Raw genomic sequence first — 8,939 nt, 5'->3', positions numbered from 1 at the left:
AAACAACGAGAGAAGGGCACTGAATTCTTCCCGTATCAGAAGATATGCGAACTTTACACTGCTGCTCATCTCTCTTAACTTTAACTTGGTGTGGTGCTTCATTCCTTTTGCTTTCCATGGAATGAGTTGGCACTATCATCTACTAACTTTTGCATCCCGCACTGGAACAGAAACACCCTTGGATTATTGCTCGTGCATCTTTCAACCCCCACAATCTTTTTGCTCTTTCTTAATGTATTATGACCCAAAACTTCAACGGAACGCTCAATCTCGGCTGCTGGAGATGTAATCACATTTATCGAGGGCCTTCTGCCAAATGTTTCCAAAGATCGGAAAAGGTGTCCCCAGAAGAGGATTTCCGGAGATGATTTTCTTGAGGTCGTGGCCTTAAAAGTGAATAAGGATCTTAGGCTATTATTTTTTGCTTCTTTGTTCCTCTATAAATATCCTTCATGGATGCTATGGTTATACTTTATAATCATTTCTTGGAAGTATAAAAGGATCTTTTTGTAACCCTTTTGGCCCATGCTGAATTTTATTCTATCTCTATTTGTAAAAGACTCGATTTTATGATTTCAATGACTATCCCAAATATAGAGCTTAGGACATAATATACCCTTACGTTTTTAATCGATCAATACAATACACTTTGAGGTTTTTGTTGATCCTCGAGCTAAGCTAGAAGGTGAACTTAGAACATCGGGATTCTCAAGCTCGAGTTAGGTGAGAGCAAGGTCTTGAGATGAAATAAGTTGTTAGATTTCCTTTCAGTCCCTGGGTGGGAAACTTCTCCACCTCGGGTAGCCCTTAGGCTTTTATAGTCGAGCGGGAATTTGCTCAAACTCATAGTAAGGATAGCTCTTAGGCCTTTTCACCGTATTCAAGTGAGTGATTCCTTGAACTCGGATAGCCCTTGAGCTTAGTGGCCGAGTGGATACCCTACTCGAACTCGACTTATAGATTTCCCTTTATGATTTTTGATGAATTAATCCTTGATGCCTTGGTCCTGATGCAAATATTGCAATGTCAGCGGTTGAAGAGACTAAAAAGTTGCTTTTTGTACGATTTCCAAGATCATTAATTGGAGGCGGCTGACGGTCGGCCTTTTGGCTTCCTCAGCATGCTTAAGTGACATTTATAAATAGACAGATTCCACAACCTTACAAACTTTATTCCCATATTATTTTGAAAGTCTCATTACCTTTTTTTTAATCTCCTTGAGCTTTCCCTTCTCTTCACTATAAATACTCTTCACTTTCTTGGATGTTCCGTATTGCGATGGCTAAAACCTCCAAACTGGTTTCCCAAAAGGAAAAAGCTTTATCATCTTCTCGATCGACTAAGTGTAAACCAATAGTGTGTCTTCGTATCGAGGAGTGTATTCCTCCTCCATGTGAAATAACATCCGATTTTAAAATCGAGAAACCTATTTCGACACCAGGCCGATGCGAGCCCATGTCTCGATATGTTTGTCTGGTGACCAAGGCCGAGCTCAAGCAAGTAAAGGAAAATTGTAAATGGGATAATAAAGAAATAGTGATTCCTTCTTCCGAGGAGGACATCACCACGTATAAAGCGGGATACCTGAGCGTATACACCTACCATTTACGTTAGGCCCTACGATTCCAGCTCAGGGTCCCAAAGATCCAGTTATTCTTGACTTATGCCAACGATACCGAGTGACGCTCGGCCAGATCTACCCCTCCTTCTAGCAAATTGTTTACTTAATTAGTTTCTTTTTTAGCCAAATCGAGGGGATGTCCTTTACCCTCGATCATCTAATCAGACTATACAGTCCTCGACTTTATCATGGGGGCTTGATAAAATTGCAACGTCGATACTTAAAATCTCTATTAGCTAGTATCGATGAGGACAAAGACCATGGGAGGATGAGCCGGTTTGTCCGAGTCAGGATCTCCGATCTAATTCCTGCCGATTGGATGCCATTCCCTGAGGAGTGGAATATGAAACGTGAGTACATAGTAGGTTTATACCCTAATTTCTTTTATTTTCCATGGCTTTATATTTTTCATTGGCCTAACCCCTTCACGATGGTGTAGCTGATGCTTAGTTTCCTGGTGAGGTCCCGGACCTCGAGGACTGGGTCTGAAAGCTGGCCTCCGCCTCCTCTTGCTCGGAGCGTTGCTGGCGAGATCTGGCCAAGGGTCGATGGGAGGCCCAAACCATGGTGAGCTTGCTTGTTTGTTTTCTTGTGCTTCTACTATAGGATACTAACCTCAGTTTCATGTAGGTCTTGGAAACACCGATGATTTGCGGCCGGCCCCGACTGATAAAGTGGGGGTTTCGAAGCCTTCCAAAGAAAGAAAAATAAGAAGAGAGTCATCTAAAAATCCCCCGAAGTCAAAGAAAAGCGTGGATCAAAGGCCTAAGGCCGATACAGCGACCTTATCTCTGGAAACGACCCAATTCATTCGGGATCATGGGGAAAAAGAAGATGATGACTGCCTGCCGGTAACCTGTGAGAAAAGAAAAAATGTTGATGCTTCGAAGCCCATCAAGCCGGTGGAAGTTGATGTGGCTCAATCCAGATCCGAAGAAATTTCAAGGGGAGACAAACAAAGTCCCCGAACCATCATCCAGAAAGAAGGCACCTCGCCTAGGAGATCATTTGGAGGGTGAGGCCGAACGACCTGACCCCCAGCCTCTTTAGATAAGAGAAAATGCCCCAAGTAGATCACTTAGGGTGATCAACATGGATGATTCACCTCCTGGCCCCGAGTTCTTCGAGGGACAAATCTGAGATGTCCATAATATGAGGTCTTCTAAAGTGGAAGCAAGCCATGAAGGGCATGACATCTTTCAAGAATGTCTCGCTAGGCTTGAAGATGGTCTTGACCCTGATGACTCTTTCATTTTTGATGAGGCTCATAATCTCTTTAAAGAAGTGAGTTTCCTATTTTATATGTCTGGGCCTTTGTTTGTAGTTGTTCTAAATCTACCTTTTTCCTTTTTCCTTTTTCATGAAGTTTGTGGTGCTCCAAAAAAGGGCATTTTCCAAGTCCCAAGCTGATCTTGCTCGGTGCGAGGCTGAGCTTAAGAAGACTTTGGAGGAGAGGGACGTCGTCAAAGCCCTCTATGCTAAGAAAGAGATAGAGATATACGATCTTCGAGTTGAGCTGACGCAGGCATGCCAAGGTTGAGCCGAGTATGTTGAGAAGGTAACACAGCTCTTGAAGGTCTGTTATGTACCTGTTTGTTTTAGCGACTGACACTTTTAATTTCGCAGTTTCATTAGGAGGCCGACTTAGAGGCGGAGCTTCAGGAGGAGTTTAAGATGAAAGAAGCCGATACCTTGGGGTGGAGGCAAGGCATGGACAATCTTGCCTCTGAGAAGTAAACTCTAAGAGAGCAGTTGGCTTCGCTCGAACACTATCTTCGAGGTGTGAAGGAGGAGATCCTAGCTCGGGGCCTCAAAATCAAGGAGCTTAAAGCTAGATCTGTTGTTGAGCAGGCCAAGGCCAAATCTGATGTTGCGGCAATTATGGCTTCGTATCGAGCCGATGCTGAAACAGCTAATGATCGGGCAAGGGAGATCTCTATATGGAAGAGGCTAAGTTATCAAGTGCCTTTGACCATGCTATGCGACAATCCCTGAGGATGACCTTCGAGGAGATACATGCTTGCGTCTTCGACCATTCAACCGATATTGAAGCGGAGAAGATTTTGGAAGAAGAGGCAGCCGCTCTGCTTTCCGATGAGGATGATTCAGTCGGTGTCTCTCAGAGTGAAGGATATGGGGATGAAGTCCCCGAGGGTGAGGCTTTTGATGATGTGACTCCTGAAGATGCGGCTGCTAAGGATGTGACCCTGAAGTAGTTTTAGGTTACTTTATTTTGTTTCCTTGTAAGCCTCCCTTGTGTGAATATTTCCTGTAATCATTTTTTGGAAATATGAGCGGAACTTTTATCTTGTCTTTGGTTTGTGCTGGATTTAACATTGTCTTTATTTATGGAAGACTTCATTTGTATGATTAATCTGAGGATTGGTTTAAGGTTCGGGGTGTTACAAAACCCTTAGATCTTTATCGATAGATATAATAATCTTTGAGCTAAGTTTAAATCGATCTGATGTAAGCTCGGGATATTGTGAACCTTGAGTTCGGATCGAAGTGAGAGCGGATTCTCGAACTATAAGTTTTTGGCTCTTAAGCCTTTCGAAGTTGGCCCTTGGGATCTGATATATCGGCCCTTAGGCTCTTTTAAGATTGTCCTTGAGGCTCTTATATATCGGCCCTTAGGCTCTTATATATCGGCCCTTAAGCTTTTTAAGTTGGGCCGTTTCGACCTTGTTTACCGTAAAAATGGTAATTACAATTAAATTTGACTTTGTGGTTTTAAAAATACGTGATCCGTTTTTATGCTAGTTGTTAGGCAGTCGATGCTAAGTTTGAGACTAGAAAATAAGATAAGAAGTTGAAAATGGTGCGTTTAGGCAAACCGAGCGATTGAGAATCGGGGCCTCGAGCCTGGCAATACTGGGTCTCGAGGTCGAGCTCGATGCTAAGCTATTAACGGCCGACGAAGACTAACGGTTGTGAACAATTAATTTTTGACCACATCCGATTCTATATTATTTTAGTGTAAATATAATTTTTTTAAGGTCTAATCTTAATATTTTAAAGTTTTTATCTTATTCTAAATAGGTTTTATTTTAGAAAATTAAAAAAAAAATACTAACTACATATTCACATTCTTAGAGTATAAGTTTTATTCCTATTTTTAAATAGAAGAAAATGTTTTTAAAAAAATTGTATTCTTCTAATTAGAATTTTAAATTGTAAGCTATAGTATTTTTCTTAGTATAATTTAAACTATAGTGTAAATATTGGGTTTTCTTATTTATATAGTTTTATTTAAATCTATGTGTGTGTGTATATATAACCTCCATTTTTATTTATTAAAAAAGAGTTATTAAAAAGTTAAAATTTATCTAAAATTAAAAGCAGAAGACAAAAACACCTCATGAAGCTAAATGGCAGAACAATAGAATGATACATGGCATAATTAGTTATTAAATTAGTTATTGGTTATTCTTTTTAATTTAAATATATCTAAAAATGAAAATAATTAAACAAACTACCATATATATGTATATATATATATATATATATGATTGGTTAGATATATATTAATTGGTTACTTTACTTTAATTAATAAATATAGATTTCTTATCTATATCTATATTAATAATTAACTATAATAAAAAAAAAAAAAACAAGTTGGAATTTTTAAATTATTTTAAAATCAAAAAACAAAAAAAATAAAGCTATAAAAAACGGAAAAAACAGAAGAAAAACTACCCATTCAAATCGGGAAATAGTTTCAAGTTGGAGTATTAAAATAATTAAAATAAAAAAAGATATCTTATAATTAACTATAATAAAAAAAACGAAAATATAAATATATAAGAAAATAATCTATAATTAAAAGCAGAAGACAAAAACACCTCATGAAGCCAAATGGCAGAACAATAGAATGACACATGGCATAATTAGTTATTAAATTAGTTATTGGTTATTTTTTTTAATTTAAATATATCTAAAAATGAAAATAATTAAAAAAACTACCATATATATGTATATATATATATATATATATATATATATATAATTGGTTATATATATATTAATTGGTTACCTTAATTTAATTAATAAATATAGATTTCATATCTATATCTATATTAATAATTAACTATAATAAAAAAAATAAAAAAAAACAAGTTTGAATTTTTAAATTATTTTAAAATCAAAAAGCAAAAAAAAAAATAAAGCTATAAAAAATGGAAAAAAACAGAAGAAAAACTACTCATTCAAATCGGGGAATAGTTTCAAGTTGGAGTATTAAAATAATTAAAATTAAAAAAAGATATCTTATAATTAACTATAATAAAAAAACAAAAATATAAATATATAAGAAAATAACTACCCATTCAAATTGGTAGTTATTTTTAATTAATAATTAGTTATTGGTTATTATTTTTGAATTTAAATATATATAAAAAACGAAAATTAAAAAATACAAAACTATCATATATATATATATATTGGTTACTTTAATTGAATTAATAAATATAGATATATAATTAACTATAATAAAAAAATCAAAATATAAATAACTACTCATTCAAATTGGGTGGGATTAGTTTAAAGTTGGAGTTTTTAAATTATTTTAAAATAAAAAAACAAAAAAAACTATAAAAAACAAAAATAATAGAAGAAAAACAACTCATTCAAATCATGGAGTAGTTTCAAGTTGGTGTTTTAAAATAATTTTAAAATAAAAATTGATATCTTATAATTAACTATAATTAAAAAAAATATAAATATATAAGAAAATAACTACCCATTCAAATTGGTAGTTATTTTTAATTAATAATTAGTTATTGGTTATTATTTTTGAATTTAAATATATATAAAAAATGAAAATAAAAAAAATACAAAACTACCATATATATATATATATATATATATATATATGTGTGTGTGTGTGTGTGTGTGTGTGTGTGTGTGTGTATGTATATGTATATATATTGGTTACTTTATTTAAATTAATAAATATAGATATCTTATAATCAACTATAATATAAAAACGAAAATATAAATATATAAATAAATAACTACCCATTCAAATTGGGTGGGAGTATTTTCAAGTTGGAGCTTTTAAATTATTTTTTTTTAAAAGCAAAAAAAAAGCTATAAAAATGAAAAAAAGAGAAGAAAAACTACTCATCCAAATCGGGAGTAGTTTCAAATCTATCTATAATTAAAAGCAGAAGACAAAAGCACCTCATTAAGCCAAATGGCGGAACAATAGAATGACACAAGGCATAATTAGTTATTAAATTAGTTATTGGTTATTCTTTTTAATTTGAATATATCTAAAAAATGTAAATAATTAAAAAAAATTGCCATATATATGTATATATATATATAATTGGTTATATATATATATTAATTGGTTACTTTAATTTAATTAATAAATATAGATTTCTTATCTATATCTATATTAATAATTAACTATAATAAAAAAAATAAAAATAAAACAAGTTGGAATTTTTAAATTATTTTAAAATCAAAAAGCACAAAAAAATAAAGATATAAAAAACAGAAAAAAACAAAAGAAAAACTACCCATTCAAATCGGGGAATAGTTTCAAGTTGGAGTATTAAAATAATTAAAAATCTAAAAAATGAAAATAATTAAAAAAATTACCATATATATGTATATATATATATATATATATATATATATATATATATATATATATATATATATATAATTGGTTATATATATATTAATTGGTTACTTTAATTTAATTAATAAATATAGATTTCTTATCTATATCTATATTAATAATTAAATATTATAAAAAAATAAAAATAAAACAAGTTGGAATTTTTAAATTATTTTAAAATCAAAAAGCACAAAAAAATAAAGCTATAAAAAACAGAAAAATACAAAAGAAAAACTACCCATTCAAATCGGGGAATAGTTTCAAGTTGGAGTATTAAAATAATTAAAAATCTAAAAAATGAAAATAATTAAAAAAATTACCATATATATGTGTGTATATATATATATATATATATATATATATATATATATATATATATATATATATAATTGGTTATATATATATTAATTGGTTACTTTAATTTAATTAATAAATATAGATTTCTTATCTATATCTATATTAATAATTAACTATAATAAAAAATAAAAATAAAAACAAGTTGGAATTTTTAAATTATTTTAAAATCAAAAAGCAAAAAAAATAAAGCTATAAAAACGAAAAAAAAAAAACAGAAGAAAAACCACCCATTCAAATCGTGGAATAGTTTCAAGTTGGAGTATTAAAATAATTAAAATAAAAAAATATATCTTATAATTAACTATAATAAAAAAGCGAAAATATAAATATATAAGAAAATAACTACCCATTCAAATTGGTAGTTATTTTTAATTAATAGTTAGTTATTGGTTATTATTTTTGAATTTAAATATATATAAAAAACGAAAAAATAAAAAATACAAAACAATCATATATATATATATATTGGTTACTTTAATTGAATTAATAAATATAGATATCTTATAATTAACTATAATAAAAAAATCAAAATATAAATATATTTAAAAGTTTGAACTACTCATTCTAATTGGGTGGGATTAGTTTAAAGTTGGAGTTTTTAAATTATTTTAAAATAAAAAAACAAAAAAAAACTATAAAAAACAAAAAAAAGAGAAGAAAAACAACTCATTCAAATCATGGAGTAGTTTCAAGTTAGTGTTTTAAAATAATTTTAAAATACAAATAGATATCTTATAATTAACTATAATAAAAAAAACGAAAATATAAATATATAAGAAAATAACTACCCATTCAAATTGGTAGTTATTTTTAATTAATAATTAGTTATTGGTTATTATTTTTGAATTTAAATATATATATAAAAAACGAAAATAAAACAAATACAAAACTACCATATATATATATGTGTGTGTGTGTGTGTGTGTGTGTGTGTGTGTATATATATATATATATATATATATATATATATATATATATATATATATATATATTGGTTACTTTATTTAAATTAATAAATATAGATATCTTATAATTAACTATAATATAAAAACGAAAATATAAATATATAAAAAATAACTACCCATTCAAATTGTGTGGGAGTATTTTCAAGTTGGAGCTTTTAAATTATTATTTTTAAAAAGCAAAAAAAAAAGCTATAAAAACGAAAAAAAGAGAAGAAAAACTACCCATCCAAATCGGGAGTACTTTCAAATGTGAGATTCAAAATAAAAAACGAAATTAAAAAAATAATAAATTATCAATTCAAATTGGGGAGTAGTTTTAGGTTGGAGTTTTAAAATTATTTGAAAATAAAAAAATAAAAATAAA

The sequence above is a fragment of the Nicotiana sylvestris genome, chromosome 11 (genome assembly GCF_000393655.2).
Source record: "Nicotiana sylvestris chromosome 11, ASM39365v2, whole genome shotgun sequence".
Taxonomy (NCBI): Eukaryota; Viridiplantae; Streptophyta; class Magnoliopsida; order Solanales; family Solanaceae; genus Nicotiana; species Nicotiana sylvestris.
The sequence above is the reverse complement of the archived record's forward strand: the minus strand, read 5'-3'. Positions refer to the sequence as shown.